This window comes from Vulpes vulpes, chromosome 3 (assembly GCF_048418805.1).
Source record: "Vulpes vulpes isolate BD-2025 chromosome 3, VulVul3, whole genome shotgun sequence".
NCBI classification, from domain to species: Eukaryota; Metazoa; Chordata; class Mammalia; order Carnivora; family Canidae; genus Vulpes; species Vulpes vulpes.
Window position 1 is genome coordinate 140,815,095 of NC_132782.1, and position 25,157 is coordinate 140,840,251.

General features: G+C 38.9%; 1 protein-coding gene across 23 annotated transcripts in view; it reads right to left on the reverse strand.

Moving 5' to 3' along the window:
• The window catches only part of ADGRL2 (adhesion G protein-coupled receptor L2), a 619,577-nt gene that overhangs the window by 357,563 nt on the left and 236,857 nt on the right, over window positions 1-25,157 (reverse strand). For 21 of the 23 annotated variants that reach the window (XM_072754766.1, XM_072754780.1, XM_072754755.1 and 18 more), the window contains one exon: window positions 16,272-16,377. The gene's annotated coding sequence lies outside the window, so the exon portion shown is untranslated. Of the gene's footprint in view, window positions 1-16,271; window positions 16,378-16,992; window positions 17,133-25,157 lie in introns of those variants that run through there. The other 2 variants (XM_026004778.2, XM_026004779.2) reach the window with 2 other exon arrangements.

Here is a 25,157-nt window from a genome sequence, read left to right on the forward strand (position 1 = left end):
ACTAAGCTCCAGTTACCAAGTTGGAACTGCCTTGAAAATGCACTTTTTATTGACTTTCTTCCATCCCCTGTCTCCCTCCTCACTCCCTGTCAGTGTTTCCTGGGATCAGCTCCCAAATAAATTACAATGATCCCCCCACCTCCCACCCCGAGGTCCGCTTTCCATGGCTTCAGTTGCCTGTGGTCAACGGCAATCTGGTGGTCGAGGTGTTGTCAGGAGGTCAGTAGTAGCCTAATGCTCCGTCACAATGCTGACGTCATTCACTTCACTTCCTCTGATCACAGAGGTGTTTTATCTCCTATCTTCACAGGAAGGAGGGGGAGTACAATACGGTATTCTGAGAGGGAGAGACCACATTCACATGTCACATACGTGACACTATCTTGTTATGACGGTTCTAGTGTCAGTGTCATTGTCGTTCATCTCCCGCTGTGCCAAATTTACAAGTTGAACTTTATCATAGGTACGGAATACAGGAAGGAACAGCCTACAGAGGGTTTGGTACTACAGGATTTCAGGCATCCGCTGGGCTTCTCGGAAAGTATCCTCCCTAGATAAGGGGGCCTGCCCTTGAATCCTTGTGTTAGAATAAGCTTCTGGAAGGACCCAAAGTATTTAAGTTTCTCACACGTACAATGAAAACAGTAGTACCTACCCTCCCTATCCATGCAGTTATCAATGAGGATCAAATGGATGGAATATACACACGTGCTTTGAAAATTGTGCAACATTAAATAAGTTCATACATTTTAATCATTATTATTGCTGTTGTGTTTTTTTTTCGAACTTTAATTCAGGTGTGTAAAATATTTGCAAATATAATTCTTGAGCTGGGAGCTAAAGAGAAAAATATCTGAAAATAATAATGTAAGATAGAAAGTTATTGACAAAGGGTAGAGAATTAGCACCACAAGGTGAAGAGAACTTTTCAACTACTACTGTAACACCACCCAACACCCACATAACCCTCTCCCCCAAATGACAGATGTCAAAGACAAAGGATTAAAAAAAGAGACAACTGGTTTTCCCTATTGTCACTTTCTTTTCTAGAGAAGAATATCTTTCCATCTTTTCTTTGTTTGGAAGGCGCCTTTTCATTATGTTCTACATTCACAGGGCAGGGGCTGTATTTAAAGCTTTATTTTGTAGAGTGCTTTAAAAAGTTAATCATGTTATTCAAACATTCAGAAAGCTTAAAGAGAAAAATCTTACTGACCCAAAGCAGACAGTGCGGAGACAGACAGAGGGACGAGTTTAAGGAGCTGCAGTTTTACATAGTCGTGGCCGCTTATCAACCAAGAGGCAAATTGACCACTGAGGCAGAGAATTCAATGTTGTGTGTTACCTCCCAAATAAAATGTGTGGGAAATTTTTCAGGGGAAAAAAAGAAAATTGTCAAGCCAGAGGTTTTCATCGCTTGATACACTTTAACCACCTTTCTCAGAAACCTGTCTGGAAAAAAAAAGTAAAATCTGTGCATCCTGGAAGCAGAATGGGAGAGAAGATAGTCAGATAAAGAACCGTGGTAGGTAATATGTTTAACAGCCTAAAGAGATATGAAAGCAAATGCCAAAGCAATACATCCATATTACAGCTTCATGTAATTATATCTCACCCACTAAATGGGTTTTATTAACTGAATGGAGAGCTGAACACTTCACTTTTTGTCACACCGTAACTTTCTTCGATATTAATCGACTGTGCCCACGTTTATCCCCGAACTGAAGACACCACGGTGCTAGTTTACTTGTAGCGTGTGGTTGACTGCCACGTTGAAATAATGATCTTTTGTAATTGTTAACGATTTCAGTGAAATTTAGTACATTCATAGTCGCAGGGATGCTGTTGCGCAGAATGAGGTCTGTCATTAGAGTCACAATTTAGTTCCCATCAAAACATTCCCGAGATCTTAAAATAGGGACAGTGCTTACAACCTGGTGGCTCCTTCAGTGTTTCCCCTCCTGCTTTTCCTGGGAGGTTAGGCTGAAGCATTTTCCTCCCTATTTGTTCCCAGGAAGGCTTTGGCTAATCTTCAATTCATACACTGACTGCCTTTTTTTCTTTTAAGGGATCCTTGCCTCTTAAAAAGTTCTTGCATTTCCCAATTTTAAACCACATCCGGGCAGTCACTTTGTCCCCCCTGCTCCTCTAATACTTAGCTGATGCTGCTAGCACCGCACTTGTCATACCGCATTATAGATAGTTGCCGCAGTGGCTGTCGCCTGCATTCGACTATGAATTCCCTGAAGGCAGTAACCACCGTTTCATTTTTGCATTGTTAGCACCTGTCACAGTCCCTGGCATTTAGTCGGTGCTCAATAAGTGTTTGGTGATTGAATCAAATAGACACAATGCAGTGTGTTGATGTTTAATGCGTTTGTTGGCTCACATGACACCAGTTGTTCCTTATTATGTTATACATAAATCCTTATTAAAAGAATGAGTTTTTAAACCAGAAAGGCATAATCACGTTTAAGTTGAAATCATTTAGTTCTTCAGTTTAATTAGCTTTCAAAGGCTGTTTGCTGTCCAATGGCTTATTGACTTGAAATATTTTCTTTCTGAAGAGCAGGATTTCAAAAGATTTCTGATTTTTTAAAACAGATTTTTACTTTGCCAAGGAAACAGTGAGAACTGTAATAGGCTGACACCAATCCTTCACCTGATAAGTTAGGGAATTCCTACTCCATTAGGATTTGTTCAATTCAAGCCACTGATTTTAAATAGGAGAAGGAATTGAATACATGTTTTTAAAAATCCCAACTGTTGAAAAAAGTTCTGTAATATAATCTAAAATAAATATACCAACTTAACTCTTCCTTATAAAAAGGATACTGGTTGGTTTAAAAACCATCTGCAGAATAAATATTTATGGAGCAGAATGACAACTTGACTTATCCAAAGCATTGGCATACATTTTCTTAGTTAATGTTTGATGAAGCACTTCCACTTACAATTCTTCGGTGAACTAAAAGAAGAGTTTCATTAACTATTTTTGAAAGATAATGAGGCCATGATCCCTTTCCAGATGTTTCACTCGTCAAATAATTGCGATCTTTCTTCCAAATCTCCCTGGTTGCTTGGTTCCTATTTTCTTGTTTATTGAGCAGTGACTTATGAAGATGAAGAGAGATGTGATTTATAAGGATGAAGAGAAGTACAAATGCTAGACAGACGATGAGGATCAGAAAATTAAGGCATAGTTTTACCTTACCAAAATTGGAGACTCTTGAAGTTTTATTACTGAGAGATAATTATCTCAGATGTGGATAAAGAAAAAAAAAAATTCCTTGGTTTTTGCTTAGAAGCATAGGTGCACTCCAACTCTTTCTCTACAGGAGGGACTCAAGAATATGGTTCTTTGCAGAATTTCCCTTGGGGTTTATTTATTTTATTTTTTTTTAATTAATTTTTATTGGTGTTCAATTTACCAACATACAGAAAAACACCCAGTGCTCATCCCGTCAAGTGTCCACCTCAGTGCCCGTCACCCATTCCCCTCCAACACCCGCCCTCCTCCCCCTCCACCACCCCTAGTTCGTTTCCCCGAGTTAGGAGTCTTTATGTTCTGTCTCCCTTCCTGATATTTCCCAACATTTCTTCTCCCTTCCTTTATATTCCCTTTCACTATTATTCATATTCCCCAAATGAATGAGAACATACACTGTTTGTCCTTCTCCCTTGGGGTTTAGAAAGGAGACTAGGGAGTTTTGCTTGAGAGCAGACTAATCTAATTCTATTTTCTAGCATTCTGAAGTGCAGGACTAAGGAATAGGACCGATAACACACAGTGCAATTAAGTGTATACTGAAAAAGTTACTTAAAAGTAGCAGTAGGTAAGTTGGTGGTCACAATAAATGTAATGGCAACAAAAGTAAAGATAAGGTGAACATTTACTAAGTGCGTACTACATACCAAGTACTGTCGTAAACACCCTATGTATTAATTCATTTTTTCCCCTACAGTGATCATATGTACTAGAGAATGACATTAGCACCATTATACAGATGGGAAATCGATGCACAGAAATTTTTAGGTAACGTGCTCACGTTCACACAGCTAGTATGGGGTGGAGTGAGGGAGAAACTGAAGCAGCTTGTCTCCATGGTGATTGCTCTTATACTGTGTGATAGTGAACACCCAGATGATAGAAGAACTTTGAGCTATTTGCTTTGCATCTGGGTACTGCCCATGTTTTCCTTAATTTCTCTCCAAACTGTCATTTTGATTCTATCGACTTTGACTATGTTGGGAGTAATATGACAGAAGGCCAAGGAAAGTGATAATCAGCACCATAAAATATATAACAAAAACTAACAGAAATGATTTTGCATCCTTTTCAGCATCGTTAATAGTCTTTGTATTTTAACCACCCCATTTCCATCCTTTAGAAATTAATGAAAAGTGTTTCCAAGCTGTTAAGAAGTGTTTAATTGGGGTAAAGGTTGCAACCCAGGGGAGGAATAGAGAAATACCCATTCTCCAGCTGCTGTGAGGGGTGGTTACTAAAAGCTCACAGCTGCCTTTATCTTCTGGGAAGGGAAGCAGCCTTGCTTGGAATGTTCCCCCATGGGGGAAGCCAGCAGCCCTGATTAACTGATGTATATGGAATATAAAGGGTGGATTGAAGTCTGGCGCTCCAGGGCTTCCTGTAGGACAAGGCTCTCACAATTTTCAGGTGAGCACATATCCTTGCTTAGCTTCTTCCTTTCCTTGCCTCTGGCTCCTCCCATCAACTTCTCCTATGAGCACTGCCCCAATAAATCACTTTTGTAAGAATCTTTTTCTTAGATTATGCTTTGAGAGAACCCAAACCAAAATGGATTGTACTAGAAATGGTCCCAGGCGGTAGAGTCTAAGATGGGATCCTGGAGGTGGATGGCAGTGAGTCATTCCATTGCCAATCTAGCAGTGTGATTAAGATCAGAGGTCAGCAAACTATGATCTCTGGGCTAAATCCAGCTCGCTGCTTTTTGTAAATAAAGTTTTATTGGAACATTAAAACATTCATTAGTATAGTATCATTAGTGTATATATTGTCACATAAGAGCTGAGAATTTGAGACAGACTCCAAATGGCCTGCAAAACCTAAAATATTCATTATCACTTCCTTTTAAGAAACATTTTGCTGACTCCAGGCTAAAATTTTCATTCATGGTGGTAAATTGGATTGAGATACAGGTAGAAGGGGATGCTGTAGCTAGTTTAATGTCTGGCCTTGAGAGGCATAAGGAAATTGGAACTATGAGGACTGTGGATTTGTGTAACTGTTAGTCTCATTGATGCATTGAAGAGAGAAAGGGACATGCTCTATTAGTTACTACGGCTATGTAACAGATTATTACAAATTTAGCAGCTCACAACAACACACACTTATTATTTCCCTGTGTCTGTGGGTCAGGAGTTGAGGGATGGCTTACTGGGTCCTCTGCTATAGGGTCTTTTGGAAGGCTGCAATCAATGTGTCATTTTGGGCACAGTCTCACCTGAAGGCTTGACTGGGAAAGCATCCAATCACAAGCTCCTGTGCTTACTGACAGAATTTAGTTTCTTCTGAACTGTTGGCTGACGGCCCTCCTTAGTTCCTGGTTCCATGAGCCTCTCTCATATGTCAGATTAATTCATCAAAGCCAGCAAGAGAGGGATTCTGCTAGCAAGAAGGAAGTGACAATCTGATGTAGCCTAATCATGGAAGTGACATCCCATCACCTTTGCCATATTCTCTTGGCTTAAGGCAAGTCTCAAGGCCAAGCTCATACTCAAGGGGGTAGATTAAACAATGCTATAAATGCTAGGAGGCAGGGCTCATTGGGAGCCATCTAAGAGTCTATCTGCCACATAGGCTCAGATCTATTATTCAGACTTTAAAGCAAACTGTGGGAGTCAGAAAGTTTCATTAGAAGCATTTAAAGAGACGCTCGTCTCTTGTAGCTAGAGGGCAGACACATTTGAAGATCAAGCTCACATCATAATTGTAAAAGTGGCAAAACTTAAAAAAAAAAAAAAAAAAAAAAAAAAGCTTAATTCTCTGCCTTGGCAAGTCTCTTAGGCCAAAGTCAGAAGTCAGAGACCAAAGTCAGAAAGAAAAAGGGGTAAGATCTTAAAGTTTGGGATAAGGATATTTGGGCAATTGAGAACCCTAATTCTGTACATTCTCCTGAGCACTGTGGTTGGCAGCAGTGGCTAGTAAGCCCCTGCTCTCTTGGTGGAAAGATTTGAAGATTATAAAGAAGTCTCAGGTGAGGCAGTTTCCTTACAAGACAATCTTCAGGATCTGTCTGTACTTTCCATCACAGGAGTCAGACTGATAATTTGGGCTGTTATCTCTGCGTGTCTTGGCTAGGAAAGTAATGGCCTGCTGAGGGAGGAGATGAACTCCATACTAAGGGGGTGCCGGGTGTTGCCTGGGGGTGGGCCCTGAGGGATCTGGATCGAGGTAGGCAGAGTACAAAGCAAGAAGGACTGTTCGCTGATATGGGGTTACTCTGTCATGACACCGAGTTTAACACCCTGGCAAGGCCCTGGATGATGTGTCTAATATAAGACTGGGATAGCTCTTGGTTGCTGGGAAAAAGTGATGGTTCACATGAAATGAATTAGAGATCCCAGTGCTCTAGTAATAGATTGTGGGAGAAGGGAAAAACAGATAGGAAATAGACATGAAAAATGGGTCCATTAAATAAGACTGAAAAATCCATAGTTGACTATGTTCCTCAGGAGGGCTTGCAGAACAGTCTGTTTATTAACACGGTGAGAAATCTGTTGATGAAGGGGATTCCAACACCGAAAAAGCATAGTTCTTTTTAGGCCAGGGATAGTTGGAGATTCTGTTACAGGACTGGAGTCCACTGAATAGCAATGGTGATGGTAGGTTCCAGATTACCAGAGATTACAAGCCAACACTGAATTGTCAGAGGCAAAGTGGGTGCAATCACCACAAAGGGAAGCAAGGTTGGGATGACTGTCCTGTGGGTGGGAGTGGAAGCTGTTCCAAAGTATGTATGGAAATGGTTACCGTGTGTGAGGGCAAGTGGGATGGGCAGCCAGCCAGGCTATTATTTGCATATGTAATCAAAAGAGATTTTTAAAGAAATAGATGGGCAAAAGGCTGAGGTCAGGCAACTGAATGAAAGTCTTAATCTCTTGCTCTGTCTTCAGACCCAAGCCAGTGTTAAGACCCAGGGTCCACTAACTGAAGGGAATTCTGGGTCCCGTGTGGAAAGAACTGCAACTTTATGGCAAATATAACTCTCTACTCCTTCCTCCAAAGGATGACAGCTCTTCACTCAGGAACCTGTATGCTAGGGGAGAAGGGATACCCATACCTCTCTGTGACTGTTAGCTACAGGGCACGAGCTGATGCTCACAGCACCTCATGGGTCCCTGTTAAAGTGGGGATACATAAATGTTGAAAAGTAAATAGAGTCCTGGTCCAGATTCATTTCGTGGTGGGTCTACTTGGTCCACATGCTCACCCGGAGTCATTTACCTAGTCCCTGAAGGTATGATTGAATGTATCCATTAGGAGTTGTTAGGATCGTACCCTTGTTTTCTTGATTGGCGATTACATTAGCAAAAGCCACGTGGAAGTCCTTGAAGCTGTCTTCTTTGCCAAGTTAGTAAATTGAAATCAACAATCACATCCTGAGGGAAATTGCACAGATTAGTACCATTCTCATAGATTTAAAGAACGCAGGGGTGAGGATCCCCATCATTCCTCCATGTATTCAGCATTCTAGATGCTACACAAGCTAGATGGATCATGGCAGATGACAGTGGAATGCTGCCAAGTTAACCAAGTTGTAGTTTCCATCGCAGCTGCCATGCAGCATGTGACATATGCACTAGGGCAGAGTAACTGGATATAAGGTATTATTGTTCTGGCAAATATGTTATTTTCAGGAGCCATCAGGAAGGAGGATCAGAAGCAGTTTGCATTCATATGGATGAACAACAGCAGCCGTGGTCTTGTCTTAGCGTTATGTTAATTCTCTGGCTTAGTCAAAATATAGTCTGAAGCGATTGGAACCGTCTGGAAATTCTGCAGAACATCATGTGTGTGCACTATATGGGTAACATCGTGGTAACTGGACCAAGGAACTCACCTTATGGCAAAGGAAGTACGGCAGGCAGAGGACATATGAGCATAAGAGTCACTGGCCCTATTCTACTCTGGTGCAACTAAGACTTAGAGAGGATATCCTGTGAGGATGGGTACCATCTTTCAGGGTATGGCATACACTTTATTTTTATTTTTTAAGATTTTATTTATTTACTTGAGAGAGATAGGGCAAGAGCATGAATGCATGAATGAGGGGAGGGGCAGAGGGAGAGGGATAGGGGCTGTGCAGGGACCTATTCCCCCCGCAACAGATGTGGGGCTCAATTTCAAGACCTGAGCCAAAGTCAGATGCTTAACTGATTGAGCCACGCAGGCACCTCTGTATACACTTTAAGCCAGTAGCTATCTATGATCTGGTGCTCCGTCTCCAACAGCTACGGTACATGAATCCAGGAATTACAGGGTAGACATAAAATGGACCCAACTCACTGTAACTTCCAAGGAGCCACCTCTGCAAAGTTAGGTTTTGTGAGCCTAGAGGTCCTAGGTCCTAATAGAAGGAAACTTCCACCAGGGGATATAGCAAGAGTCTCAGTAAACATAAAGCTATTGCCAGATTACTTTGGGCTCCTTGTGCCAGCAGACTAGTTGGCACCACAAAAAAGTTACTATATTGGCAGAGAAACTGACCTGATTATCATGAGGAGGCGGCAGGGATGCCACAGATCAGAGGCAAGGAGCAGTGTGTTTGTCACTCAAGTGATCTGTTGGGACATATTTTGGTATCCCCGAACCTTATTTAACTGTGGTGGGCAAGTACAGCAACCACAGCCTGATTAGGGCACGATAACCTGGTGCTCAGACCCCTTAGAGTTGGTACTTTGGTTGACCTTTCCAGGCAATCTCCTTAGACCTGCAGAAGTACCAGCCCATAAGAAAGAGCATCTAGAAGGGTCATGGAGGAGGGAGATAATGACCATGTCACGGCCTTGGAACAAACCACAGCAGGGGAAGCTGTAGATTGTTCTCCTTCTTCTCCTTCATGTTAGCCCAGAAAATGTGGTTAACCAGAATCCTGAAGCATCCAGGCCTGCAAGGAGCAAACTTGAATGAGAAGCAAAGTGGGTCTGAGCAGCGTAAGGGCTGGACTACAGGGGTGGTTGTTGGCGTCCTTCCCATCCACCAGCGGCCGTGTTTGGCTGCTAATAGCTCAGGGCCATACTCTTCACAAAGGTTTGCCCTCAGCTGAACAGTGCCAACCAGCTGAGAATTACCCTTCCTGGGAATGAGAGGCGTTAACCCCGTGGTACAATTTATGTGCCAGAGTCCCCCAGGGGACCAGGCTACGCTAGCACTAGTTTTCAGCAGAGACCACATCCTTCTCGGCTAAGTGCCTTTACCTATTTTGCTTCTCCTGCTCCCCTTCTGAGAGCACTCCCTTAATAAATCATTTTCAGAAGCATTTCTATCTCCAGCCCTATTTCTAGGAATTCTGACTTGAGATACCATCTTCTACTATGAACTATACTGGAACGATCTTTTCTTTACCCATATTGTTCTGACCCCGGCTTGATAGTACCCACATGAAAAGTTGTATTGGTTGAGGTTGCCAACGAAAAAAAATTACCTCCTAAAATCTCTCCTTAATTTATGAACATACCGAAGGCTCGCACTCATTTTCAATTCTTGAGTTTACTATAACTGATGACCATTATTCTGTTCCTGTTACTCTCAGAGACTTCTCAAATACTGATGTCAATTGTCTTTTAAAATACAATTCTGATCCTGTCACTCCCCTGATTAAACATTTTAAACATTTAGGGACTTTGCACTATGTCCCGGATGAAGTCTTGACTCTTTAGCATGACGTACAAGGCTTTGTTTTATTGGGCTGCAATTTTGAACTAAATTGTAAGTGGACTCTCCCTCCTACAATAGGGCCATGTGCTACAGTCAGACTGAATGACTTATTCCCCGAATAGAGAATGCTCTGGTTTGAATCTGTGCTCTTCCTTCTGCCTGGGATGACTCCTCTTTCCTCTTCTGCTTGTGAATACCTGCTTATACCTTAAGATGCAGATTATTTATCAACTTTTCTGTGAAGCTGTTACTGACCAGCTCTGGTTAATGCTCTTATAGCACTAAGTACTCACCTGTGTTATAATGCTTGTCCTATTTTCGTGATTGTTTATTAACATGTCGTTCTCCCCTATATAAATTAAAATTCTTTAAGGATCATTTGATTTGTTTCAGTATCTGTAATAATGATCACATTGCTTAGCGTAGTACTCTCTCTCTCTCTCTCTCTCTCTCTCTCTCTCTCTCTATATATATATATATATATATATATATATATATATATATACATATTTATGAAGAACTTGGCTGGTTCTTAGATAGCCCCTCAAACTGATAGGCTGGTCAGTTCTATTCTAGTTTTTGCCTTCGATTATTTTCCTCTTGTTGGAGATTTGGAAACTGAAGAGTCTTTGGACAACTGTCTGTTCATTCAAACCATTGTTCCCTGTGATTTGTAACAGACAGGGCTAAGAAATACACTTCCAAGGGGCTAGAGCAAGCCTGAAATTTAGCTCGGTGACATAAAGGCAATCCTATATTTGATCTCTCCTTGAAGGTGGTAGCAAGCAAAGAATTGAGAGAAAACTGCTTTACCCATGTAACCCCCCACCTAGCTCATAACTTCTTTACATTGTAGTCACTCTGGAGGCCAGTTGGTTTGGCTAGGTTTCTGATTCATCTAGATTTCCATTTAAGCAGAAAATGGTCCTTTTTAAGTTTTCCGATTTTTCTTAAAAGAACCATTATTTCTTTATATTTTTGAGGAGCTGGGTTGTGGATCTAGCCCTAGGAAGTTTAAATAAATAGGCTTAAGAAAATCCCCGGTTTATTATTAGAAATTGCATTAGTGATCTTGAAATAAACCAGAAGGTAAATGTGATAATAAAAGACTCTGCATTATAGGAAACTCAATGGTTAATGTGGCATAAAACCTGGTTATAAGAATCTGACCTGATAATATTCATTCTTTTCCTGCAGCCACATTTCTCAGCCTTGGCTCCTCCAGCTCCCTCTGACTTCAAAAGAAGCTCTGAATGAAGAGGGAGGGCACACAATAGAAGAATTGGCCTGATTATCCCCTTCTGTTTGGAAATGGGTAAAGATTATAGATATGTTTTCTTCTTTCTGTGCTTTGGACTATGTAATGTCAATTACCTCAAGCAAAACCCCCTATCCAGGCTAATGCACAGATTTGGATTATACCAAAATTGCATGAAATTGGAAACAAGATATTAATAATAATCCATAATAGTGTGACATAATGGAATACATGTTTACTTTCATTGGCTTTAGCTGGTATAATAAAAAAAGTAAATTAGTTTAGAGATTTAAATTTTATATTTGTGGTACCCTGACCTTTTTTGCTCTTCTCTCACCACTTTATATTATGAATGAGGTAATTAAAGAGTCTACATCTCTTTTGTTCCATTATGGCACATTTTTGCCCCTTTAAATGTGTTTGTGTGTTTGTGAATGTGTGTGTGTACATTGATTATTTTAACCAACGTTTGGAAATGAAGTTGTAGTGCTAAAGGTCAAATGAGGGAATTAGCCTGACCTGGTAATTAAAAGACCATGTATGAAGTATTAACCAGAAACCACTGAAGGACTTTTCATTCTCAACCCAAAATGAAAAGGCAAGCATAATAATCCCTTATCACCTGTGAAAATGATGTCAGGAAATGTTTCCTCAGAGTCAGCTACTGGTCAAGACTTACATCAAGTTAAACAAAATAATGAAGGATCAGGATTCTGGAAGGGCCAAAAGTTCGAACAGAAGACCTTTAGCCTTTCTGCCTGCAGTGCATAATAATACTTCCTGTTTGTTTGATGGGTGCTCACCCTTCCCTGAAAACAAAAGCATTTATAACTTTCATGTTAGGAACTAAGTACTCTGGTCCCATTCTTCCTGTTTAGCATGACTCTCCACAGAAGAGAATCAATATAATTCTAACTACTAAGTAAAAACAACAACAACAACAAAATCCCCTACTGGACCAATCAACTTAAAGCTGCGTCTTATTAGGCTTCCAAAATATTTGAGATCGTCCAAACTACAAATTATGAATGAATTTCTTCAAGGTTGGTTTACTGTGTAGATGTCTTTAATAGAGACTCCATTTCCTTATAAAAGTCTAGATAGACCACACGGTTCTGTACCAACCAATCAAACCTCATAGCAATAGCAACAGTTAGGAGATTTGATGTGAAAACACTTCAGTTTGAGCTATTTCTGTTCACGAATAGAGAAGATTGCAGGTAAGTAACGTGAAATAATTTCCATTACTAAAACAGTTTAGAAATACATAAGAGATTTTTTAATGAACTGCTTGATTTAGTAAGCCCCAAGCTTTAGTGGTTTGTCATTTTTAAGGCAGTTTTTAGGCTTGATTTACCAATGCCCCCAAAAAACAGAGCAAGAAATTTGAATGCAAGCCTTCAGCCAGGTAGGTCTGTAGTTTATAAGTGGCAATGAATGACATTTCCTCAGGAAAATCTTGGAAATTACCAGTGTTGCACATTTTATTAATCTGTGTTTAACCTGAAGCCTAGAACTAGTGCCCCTTTCTTCCTGTCTTCAGAATTTCTATTACCAACTGCACTATGTTGAAGTTTATATGACAGGCCATTTCAACACTTTTGTTTAGTTAAATGGAAGTGCATCACTTTTAAAGAAAAGCCCTATTGCCAAAAAATATAAACAGCCTGAACTTTGATTAATATAAATATTTAAAATCCAGAACATTCTGTTACATCTTGCGAAAGCAATTCTGATATAGCTGATGGGAATGAAAAAGTGCTTTCATGCTTTAGACGAATCCAACAAAATACAGCTGCAGAACAAAATTTTAAGTAAATATGAATTGTTTGTCTTTTCACAGGGCTTTGGTGTTTACCTAAGTGGAGTTATTTTAGAACACTTTATGTTTTATTAGTAAAAATGAAACTTTTTTTTTTTACACTTTTAGTTCTGAAGTATTTTATTTAAATTTGAAAGTTCTCTAATTAAAAACACCATTAACATTATTCCTCCTGCCCAGTTTAGCCTTTTGCTAATAAGCCACTGGACAAGAGATGTGTGAAATGAATAGATGAAGAAAAACGTTGACAGCAAAGGCAAGGTCTGGGGGGGGTGAAGGTAGTTTATTAGGCCCCGTTTGTCACGAATGGCCCTGCTGCACATATAAAAGCAAATCTCTCTACCTTAGAAGATTAATTCTGAAGGAGGCACTCTTGGGTCAAAGTATACATAAGCGTGTGCCTAATCTCAGAGAAATCAGGCTATTTTCTCACAGCAATTAAGCAGAGGTCTGGGGTTTCACCCACAGTGTATTTAAACACAGGATACAATTAAACCCCAAAGTATTAATATCTTTGCTCTGCAAAATTGCTCAGGAAATAGATTTTGCTCTCTTTCAAGTGAAAAGCAAGGCAAATTAAGAGAATAACTTGATTCTTAGCTAAGTTGCTTGAAACAAGAGTGTCGTATTTTCTTCTAATTGCAAATGTCTTCTGTACATAAAGACAGTTCCTACTCTACAACAGGGTTAGAGGTATAAACTTTCTAGTTCCTTTAGAACTAAATAATGAACCTTAGAAGTTTGCATGGAAATGTATTGTTTTAAATTGTCATTAAATTTCTTATTTAGCATATGTTCAAAATCAACTTCTTGTAAAACTCTAAGAACTCACTGTCTACCACCGACAAAATGTCACAACTAGGAAGCTTTGCAACCTATGTAAAGAGTGAAAAAGTAAATGTAAATCTTAAGCAATCAAGTGTTCAGAGGGATTGCTTTCTGGAGAGGTTTTTCTTGAAGTTTTTTTTATTCACATACTCGTCTCAAGGCAAGAGCTTATCTTCTAGAGAAAATTATTGCCAGTTTAAAACATTGCTTCGAAAATGCTAAATATAAAAACAACAAAATAACTTTTATTTCTTGTGCACCGGTTCCCTGAAGGCAAAGATTTTAATAGTACAAAAGCTATATTAAATAAACCACCACCTTTGTTCAGCTCTTGGAAAAAAACAAAACACAAACCCTTCTGGTATTAAACAAATTTTATCCATATTATAATTACTGTTACTTCTCTTTTGTCCACATGTGAGATTAATATTCCATTTTATTGCCAGACCAAATTCTCTTTGTCTTTTCTGAGGAAGAGTAGGGGAGGGAAGTTGCTCTTGGAATAGGAAAGGATAGAAATAGTTTTTCATTTATATAGCTGACACAATAGTTATTTCATTTATTTTTTTAATTTTTTTTTAGTTATTTCATTTATATAAGAGTTTCTAGCAAGATAGTTATTGGTATATGGTACAGTGAGAAATCTTATAATTCGAGACTTATAGGCATGTTCTTAGAAAATAATAAAACTGAAAGAATGAAGCAAAATAGAATGAATCTGATGTGGAGTGGGGAGTGTATGTGTGTGTATGTGTGTGTGTGTGTACTAACATATATATATATATATTTCTAACATATTTTCCCACCCACTACTCCTTTGTTGCTTTTAAGAGAAGAGATGAGGATTTAAGGTAAAATACAGGAGGCAAGGCAACGTCCCCTTGAAACCACATGATAAACAGGTTAGGTACTTTTTTGATGTGTGCTGGGCTATGTGGGAAGGCATGCAATCTGAATTTTACGAAGGATTGTTTTAATAGGACCAATGACTTTAATAGTACTTCTTGCTGACATCACTGGCAAATTGGTCTACTCTGTAACCTTTAAAAGTGCAGCATATCCTAAAATGAGTTACTTATTAAACAAATGTTCTTTTTTTTTTTTGAGTGCAACTGACCTTTAAATGATTATTTCTCAGCACTTGCAACAAAGAGAATCTCACCTATCACCTTTACACTTTTGATGCTACAGTGAGTAGATCCATAACCTTTTCACAACACTTACCGTGCCACACAACATGGAATTACAAACGCTAATGAGCACCTTTTCTTTTAAGGAGAAAGTCCTAATACTTTATTAAATTGTTGCAGTACACAGAAGCCATGGGAAAGTATAACAATAAATCATTATTTTGGGGTCAATCTGCATCCATTTTGGAAAATATAATTCCAAAGCACCCAAGAGTAATATTCTGTGAATAACAGTTTTTACTGAAGTTTTCTTCCTTTGGTTTCCAAGGGATGGGTGTGTGTGGGTGGGGAGGGGATAGGTGATTTAAACAGTTGTATTTGACTAAAAAACATTGTCTTTAGGTTTTGGCACTTATACATACAATATTTGCAAGCAATTTGGACTAAGCTTACAGACAACTAGCAGAGCACCCCTTTCACTAACTAGAGGGAAGAGCCTTGAAATTTCAGAAGTATTATGGAGGGATATATATATATATATATATATATATATATATATATATATATACACACACACACGTGTGTGTGTGTGTGTATCCTGTAGTGTTAAAAGATTTTAAGATTATGGCTTCCTGAGAAACAGGCACCTTTGTAAAGATGTAATGTAATCAAGTCATGGTTCTCTTTAATCAAATAGTGATGGTAATTATAAACTTTATTCTTGAGGAATCAAATCAAATCTAGCACATATTTGGAAGAGTTACTGTTTTCTGGGATCTCTTTAATAATGTAAGGAAATCCATGTAACTCCCAAGTCCCAATGGTTTTTCCTTGAGCAGGTAACCTATTTATATTTTAGTAGAACTACCGAACCTGTTAAAGGTTTCATTAGCCTAAATAGTTTCCCTTTTAAAGAAAAGCAATATCTCAATTTTGAAAAATTCTGAGAAAAAGTGTCTTGATCTGAAGGATTCAAACCCTGGAATAGGCTAGTCTGTTCATACTTTACGTACATTTTACCTGAACAGTGAGGTGTAGGGACATGCTTATGTTCCAAATAAGCTTTTTTTTTTTTTTCCTTACAAAGCTGACCTTGTTTATAAAATACTGTTTTAAAAAGATGTTGAGGTCTTATGACCTTTATATCTCAATCCTCCACAGCATAAAAAGGCATTTTCATGTGAGTATTCTTTCTCCCTCCTCTTTTCCCACATTTCTTACAAAGTAAGTGTATTGGCATGAATGAAAGAAATCTGAGACATTTTCCCTAAATAATGAAAAATAACTGTTCTTGAAGTAACATGCACTTACGGTTTGCTTTTCGACTCTGACTTGGTAGTATTTTGTACAGCATGAGGGGCAGCCACAAGCCTTCATCAGAGAAATCAAACTTAATGTCCTTTGGAAACATTGGGCTCTGAAAAGAAAAAAAAATAGCAGAAATATGACTTATTTGGCTCCCCCTAGTTTAATTTACAAAAAGGCAAATCAGTTATGTTATTGGCATGTAATCACAAAGAAAAATACACAGACTTAAGACTGAACCGACTCATTGTCAAGACTTCCAGGGTTTTATTCATTAATTATGGTGGCTGCCAACAAACAACAGAGGAAAATCAACAATGCTGGATAAAATAATCATCAAGGGCTTCTATGTCTGTAAACTATTTAAATTCTTGAAATTGAATATTTATGATGAGTGATGCTTCTTTAATGTATACCATATTGCCATCGGTTCTCAGCTCTGACGGCGTTCAGAAAGCCCCGGTGCACCCGTCCTTCTTTCACACCCACCTTTCACTTGGGTTCATTCGGGTCCCCTCTGCCAGCACCATTCCCCGAGACCCCTGGACACCCAGAGTCACTTGCTGTTTTTGCAGTGTCTGCTCATTTTGTGATTACCCGCCCCCCCATCTGCAACAATAGCAGGGTTCAGGATCCTCTCGGCCTGTTCCCCAGCAGCCCCCCGTGTGAAACGGTGGTGAAGTTTATTTTGCACCCATCAGTACAATGCAAACCAGAGTGGGCTTACCTCCTTGGGGTTAGTGAACCCACGTTGTCTGTGAGCACAGACAGCACTTGGCCCCAGATGTGACTGGTTAACTGTACAAGCAAGGAGGATAAATCCACATAACAATACTTCATTCACCAAGGAAATCTGCAGTGGATTACAGCTTCTCTATGGTTAAGTCTGGTCTTAATTTACTGCTTTTATTCAGTTTTCAACCACAAACGAGCCCCTTATGAGGCATTCACTATGCAGAATTGACAACTCTTTTTATCTACTTGAAAAATATTTTTGGATAATAATTTATGGTTACAAAATATGTTAAGCAGTTTCAATAGTTATATTATATTCTTTCAATGCTTAATGATGCAGTATCCCCTGTAAAAATGGAATGCCAGGAAATCTGGTAATTTTACATACAGTATTTATAACAACAGAGCAATTTGGCCATATAGAAACACAAATTTTAAAAAACCCTGCATATTTCATAGGAAGTCTTTTAAAGACATTTTTTAAGCTCTTAAATTGTATCTCAGGAGAAAATCAGGGTTCAGAACAGTGTCTAAAGGCTCTATATATATGGGTGAAAAAATAATTTTGGCAAGCACTGTATTTTATTTATGGATTATTATGTTTAAAATAGCATATTTTGAACACCCTTCAGAGGAAAAAAAAAGCTGCAGCTCTCTCTGAGGACACAAGGGAGAGTTCATATGCTATTTATATTTTATACATGAAACCAAAATGTGTGGGTAGGTTTGTACTTTTTCGCCATCAAACGTATTCTCTTAATTTATATTCTGAATTAATGCCATCTTTTTAAGAAATCCATCTGAAGGTGCTCATTATTATTGGGCACAGAGTCGTTTTTCAAGGACTGATTGCCAGTAACTGGAACTACTCTGGAAACCCCAAAGAGGCTGAAAAACATCTTATCCCTTTAATAAGTGGCAAGTGCCAGTAACAGAGTTTGTCATTTTTGACGCACATCATCTGCTGTTGCCAGCCAGTGACCCTGTAACTGAAAAGGGGACCTATGTAAGTAGATAAGAAGGAATGTATTTTATAAATGGAGACGGTGGACACAATGCGGTTGATGTTCTTTGGGATGTTAGAGTTCCTTTTCCATTGCTTTAGATGAATTCAAACCGCGGGTACACAAAGCTTTATAACTTTCCTTTTGGCAGAATTTGAGCACTTTCAGACTCATTGATACTAAGGGATTCTTCCCATTGCAGAATGAACTCCCTGTAGATAAACAAAGGAAAACATTCAACTGAGGTGCTTGCCGTGTTTTCCTCATTAGTGGCTACACTGTCTTGAGCAGGGAATGAGAGCTTGGGGAAAAGCATCCTTGGCATTAACAAGAAAGGACATTGCTTTTACAAGGAAGAACACTTTACGGTTCTCTAAAGCATCTCTCCTCAAGTGCCATATGTAAATCATATTAAAACACACACACACACACACACACACACACAACCACCCAAATTGTGTGTGTGCTGCGGGGGGACGGGGGGAGCGACATAAATGTGCAATAGAAAAATAATGAACTGTATCACTTTGGTTAGTTAAGCAATTATTGCTTCTTTATAGACCCAAATGCAGTTTGGGTTTCATCATAAAAACAGGTGGGGCTTGCTTGTGTTTATTTGTTGGTGGTGGTTTGTAATTTTGCTTGAAAGAATCCTTTATGCTATCATTCCTGTCATTTTAGAACGTGGCAGTTCTGCCTTTAATCTGGTAGCTGGGTTTCATTACCTTCCTAGATGTTCTAATGAAGGTGTAAAAGAAAAGGTTAGAAAGGTGATAAATTAGACAAAAGTAGCATCGGATTCAAATGCCACTTACTGGGATTCCAAAAATCACGTATTAGAATGGTTTCAGGAACAATATTACAGCTTCCCTCTGTTGTTTATCTCCACCATATTAACATATAGATAAGAACAACTTCAGTAACAGGATATAGAGCTTTGGATTTATGACAGCAGCAATGAACTAGCCTCATTAATCCGGGCAAAAATAGTTTCTGATCACCACCCATGGGTCAATGAGCACAGGATTCTGAGGAAGGCTTGGCGCATTCTCCCCAAATCACTTAGTACGCAGACCCAGAATGTTCCTGCACCATTTACATTGCACCCTGAGTACCCGGATGCTGGTCTCCTTTGTCCTTCCTCTTCCTGCCAAGCACTGTATGTGAAGTTAGAGTGGGAGGGTCATTTAACAATGAATTTCCCCATTGTATAACCATTACAAAGCTATCCAGGCTAAATAACTTGTTGTTTTTTAAGTCACTGTGCAATTTCAAGGTTTTAATGGTCCTTAAAATATAATACCCTGTGTCATTTATTTCCTGAAGTGAAAGCTAGTGCCAGCCTTTGGAATTCATGTAAAACAAGTGGTTCAAAATAGTTTGAAGAGAGAATGAAAACTTGATAAGCAATTAATCTACCCTGAATGCTTTCCTAATGGTTTGTGCCTTTTCTTGCTGGTTCTTTAAAAAATCCAGATGTATTCAAAAGAAAATCAAATAGGCTATACATCTAGATTTTTCTATAGTGCGTTTGTTAGAGTGAAACCCACACACAGTGAGGCAGGAAAGATTGAACATTTAAAATAATTTAAAAATAAAAGTGTTTCTGGTTGAACAGTGGCAACTTGGATTTTTTCCCCTGGAAAATTTTTTTGCCTGGAGCTATGGGTGGGAGAAGGGAAAGATTTGAAATGGGAGACTACATACATGAGCACACAGAAGGGGCTCATTTCCTACCAGGATAATCCTGCAGGTGACACCCAGTGTGTCTTGGTGACACCAAGAAAAGAACTTGTCCTGGTCTGACTGCTAATTTGGAGAGGCCAAATTAGGCTTAAGAGTTAAGGATGACCAGAGACATTGAGACTCGAGACTCAGCTTCAAAATAGAGTTGAGTCTGGTTGATGTGTCTGCCAGCCAGTGTATCACCAAGGAGCATGGTGAATAGAGAGAAGACCTGTCAGTAAAGTCCTAACGTCTGAGATTCTGTATGGGCAGAGGAGACCCTTGTTGGAGGTTCATGTGCAGCAGATAGATTGAAGACCCAGGAACCCAAAAGCAGAAGGGAATGCATCTCCGTGGTTAGTGGGGCCGAGACAGTAAGAATCGGCAACAGATTCACGCAGGGTGTCAATAGTTGAGGGCTATAGATGACAAGATGGTGACTTTTCCAACTCCATAGAGGATATGTGTTTCTCCCTTGGAAGAGTGGAACAGGGCAAAAATGGCAAACCCAAAGATGGAGAAATCCACGAAAGGCTGAAGAGCTACCTGAGCAAAATTAACAGGGGAGAGTAACAAAGTCAAAGAGCTTACTTTTGAGTAAATGCTAGAAGAGTCTCAGGAGTTTCTGTAAGCTGGGACATTTCCAAAGATACCCATGTGGGAAAATGATAAGCATGGCAAGTATGGGATCCCACAAGTGTGGAACTGATGTGTATGTGTGGGACTGATACTGAGACCACGCCTCCCAATTTCCTAGTGAGGAAGAAGTGGAGGTAGAAGAACTTTATCATATCATACTTATTGCATAAGTATGGTGATTGCACACAGAGACCTATAGCCCTATACCTAAATTAATTGCTTGTTAAAACATATATAGGCTTCACCTCAACTTTGAGTTAATCAAGAAGAACACTGGTTACCAAAGTCCCAGGACACAGAACGCTTTTCAGGCACCAGGTAGAAACACTTGAAATGTGAGTGTGCGGCACTAAGCATTCCATCATATTTTTGGCACTTAGCAAAGATCGGCCTCGATGGAATCTGCCACACATTCTGTAACCCGGATGAATACTGCATGCCTGTCATCTGAATGGGGTTAGTCTCTGATTGGAGTATTGCCAAGTAACCCAATTTTAGAATAGCACAAATTTTAATTATATGTTTCATTTAACTGACACCTGTCCTTGGAGGCTGTCATTAAAATCTAACAAGCTATGATGTGGGAACTATTATTATCTATGATTTATAGAGAGGCAAAAATAAATAAGGAGAGAAAAAAGGAAAGGCTGAGGGGTTTAGAGGAGCGATAGAATTTAAAGACTAGAAATTCCACTGGTAAAAAAAAAAAAGCATCATATCAAAAAAAAAAGCATCATATCAACTACCTAAAAAATTCATAGGAAACGAAAATCTAAATCATTGAATTTCTTGTGTTTGAGGTACGATTTTATTAAATATCCCCTCATCCATCCTTTCATTTTGTGGGCGTAGTACACTACTCCTTCCCTGGGTAAACTAGGGAAGAAAAGTTTATTTTAAAGTAAAATGGTCGAAACTGAGCATGCATCAGTTTTAAAAATAAGTTCTACCAACTGCTGGATCCCCTACTATTTGTCTTGTACCTTTAGTCTGCTCAGGAGGAAAAATGTGGTGAGGAAAGGGTTGGGCTATAGATGAAACAAGATGTGTTGATGATCATAGAATTTGGATAGTGGGTACATGAGGGTTTGTTATACTATTCTATTTACTGTAGTGTAAATTTGGAATTTTCCATAATAAAAATTTAAGAGATATTCAATTTGGAGAGGCATTTAGATACTTGTGCACATGTATTTGGGAAAATTAATTCAGTGTATACTGCAAAATTTGACTACAAACAGGAGAACAGAACATCTTATATTAATTATATTATATTACTATACTTACGTTAATGATCCCACTGTAACTATTCTCCTAAAAATGGAAAACCAAAAAATCTGTATATATTTTTCTGCTTTCTGCATTCACAACCAGTCTTTTTATAACAGCCCTAGGTTTCTAGACTGAATGCCAAATTTGCTTCCCGTTTAGATCAAATTTAGCTTTAACTAAAATAATTAGCCCTTGGTCCTAATTCTAATGGAAATGTAAGATTCTTAATATTCAGTAATAGTAGCACCATTAGATACTGCGGCTAACAGTGATTTATATGAAATAATTAGCCGACTGTTTCTGTTGTAGATACATGCAGAATTTGTCCTAAACCAAAGGCAAAACAATAATAAAAACTACTGCCTTTTAACCTTTCCATGAATTAAAATAAAAAAATGTGTACTGGAATTGCACATTAATAAGGCCTGTTAAGCTTGGAAGACTATTTTACATTCATCTGTAGTTCATCAGACAGGTTCACGACCTCAATGGAATTGCTCTAGCTCCTGCAATTCTTAAACCGGCATGGGAGAAGACACGAAATATTATTTTATGATTAGAAAATTCTACCAGAATTGACAGGAACAAGGAAACACACTCCAATATTGAGTATATGCTCTGGAATTAGCACACATAAAATGAAGATATTGAGTGGATTGACTTTTAGTCCTCTAGGTACCCGAGAAAGAAGCAGCTAAGAAGAGCTAAATATAATGCCAGAGTTTTAGTCTTAATGTGGGAAATGTAAGGGGTCAGCCTCCACTGTGTGTCTGGAGGTACACATAAGAGGGGGACCGCAGCCTCCTGTCACAATTTTCTGAGTTGTAGGATCATCACGAAAATATATGATGTTTCTCATTAAAAATGTTTTTCCCTCCCTAAGCAGTATCTGCTTGGAAGTAACCTAGTGTTCATCCATCCTGCCTGTTTCCCGGATTCCCTGTGGAACGGACGGCATCGTGTGAAAGACATTTCACACAATGCTGTATTGCTGCTAGCAGAGGTCCCACTAACGCAGGGAAGCCAGTCCAGTTGCATCTCCATCACTCAGCCTGAGAAAATTTCATCCACTGAGCTGATTCATGCTACTTCTTTGGATCTGCTACTGGCAGCACAATAAGGGATGAATGAAATAAGCACTCAGCAGCTGAATGCCCTTAAAGACCACTTGGGAACTTTATTTGGTGCCAAATAAAGTGACCTGCCAGTGTCAGCTGCGGGAAGCATATTGTACTGGGCTCTGCAGTCTGTCCCAGTAGCCTATTCATTTCTGAGGAAATTTTCAGGTATTGAATTTTAATCCATGATGCCCAATTATAATTTGGGACCCTTTTACATTACAGGCTGGGCTGCACCCCATTTGGCAATTAAGCAGGGCTGCCTAATACGTGATTTTAATTTCCGGAAAGCAGGTGCTTCCTTTGGTCAGTTACCAATCTCTGATTTTCCTTCATTCTTTAGCTTAAACCATTTTCATTTTCATACCCCCCCACCCCCCTTCTATAAGTATTCGCTGCATGTTAGATGATTTTCCTGCTTAAGCCTGTAGGGATTCCCATAGGCATCTTTTAAAAGTGCTTATAACTTCTTCAAAAATTCATTTTGTAGGTATCCATTTGATCTCCATTTTACAATAACTTATTATATTGCTTTTGAAAGTAATCTGAATAAAAGTTTGTTTACATTATCTAACACTTGCAGTTATGAAGCAAGACTCCCCAGAAATATTGTCTGCGTTAGCTTTCTTGTTTCCTCTTCTTACCAATTCAATTAAAGACTTCTCTAACAATTCAAAAATGATTTTTATTTGAGTTATCTTCACAACTCTGTGTCTTCTCCAAACAGTCCTTTATTGTTCAAAATAAATGTTTGCCAGAGCACCTTAAAATACAAACAACTCAAATACCTGGTGCCAGATTTGGAGGCAAATGTTGTACAAGTAAAATCCTATCTTAAAAGAAATTCCCGAATGTTTCAGAAGATGTGATATATAGACACAATGGAATATTACTCAGCCATCAGAAAGGATGAATACCCACCATTTACATTGACATGGATGGAACTGGAGGGTATGTTATGCTGAGTGAATTAAGTCGTTTGGAGAAAGTCAATTATAGGATTTCACTCATATGTGGAATATAAGAAATAGTGAAAGCAACTATAAGGGAAAGGAGGGAAATTGAGTTGGAAAAATTAGAGAGAAAGACAAACCTTGAGAGACTCCTAACTCTGGGAAACAAAGGGCCGCAGAAGGAGAGAGGGTGGAGGGATGGCATACCTGGGTGACGGGCACTAAGGAGGGCACCTGTTGGAATGAGCACTGAGTGTTATATGTTGGCGAATCGAATTTCAAAAAAATTTAAAAATATTACACACTCACAAAATAAATAGAACTGAAAAAGAAAAAAAAATTTAGAAAGAAGATACCTTCCACACATACACTGAAACAGCACAGTCTTATCTTCCAGAAGTACTTTATGCAGGATTGAGCCAGTACCAAGAGAGCCATAGAGAGGAGACTGGGAAACCAGATGTCAGTTTGTGCCGATAATGACAGCATCTTTATCCCTTCCATTGCTATGAACGAGCTGCCTACTTCGCTTTTTCCATTCCCACATATGAAATATAAAATACTGTTGAAATATTTTTGCTGTGATGGCCATTGTAGGGTTGAATTTAAACCTTTGGTGGCCATAGAGGGACCTGTCATTCCTAAGAGAAATGAGTAAAAGGAAGAAGCAAAGCGAAACAAAACAAAATAGACAAATAATCCAAAACAACAGAGTAGGAAAAGAAAGAAAAGAGAAGAGGTTAAGAAGAAGTGAGAAGAAGTTGGAGGAAGGTAAAGAAAAGGGGTGCTCAAGTTGGGACACAGCTGAGTGCTACCGTCAGTTGGCTTAATCTGCTCCTCCTTTGGCTCATCCTCTGCAGGCTGAGGTCACAAATGCCTCTCTTACCTAGCTGGACTCCACTGAAAACTATTTCATAATTAGCTGAGGATTGGCAAAATTGATAGTCTTTAACAGGACCGTGGCAAATGTTTCTTTTAAAGAGAGCAAAGCAACCAAATTCTGGATTTGAAAGATGCCAAATCAGAGAACTTTGCATAAAGGCTGTTACCTAACAAAAGGATTTGTTTCATATTTCACTGGAAGAATTAGCTTTCCTACAATAGAATAAATATGATTTGATTAAAGCATGTGAAATTGTATGTGGTAGTGTTTCTCAGGCTATGTTCTAAGAAATATTAACATCCTGCTAGACATTTAATGCTCCCTTAAAAAAGCATGCTCCCATTGAATACATTCTAAGAGACTAAACCATATTTGCCCTCTGAGTCATTCACAAGGCTTTATCGTTTGATAGGCACTGAGAAGTCCCACACAACCTGTTTATGTTAAATCCAGCATTTTGAAAAAAAAAAAAAAAAGGCTAGGAAACTGTTTTCTCCTTAAATCACTGTTAATAATTTGCATTTTCTGGAACACGGTTATAAAGCACTGTATTCCAATATTAG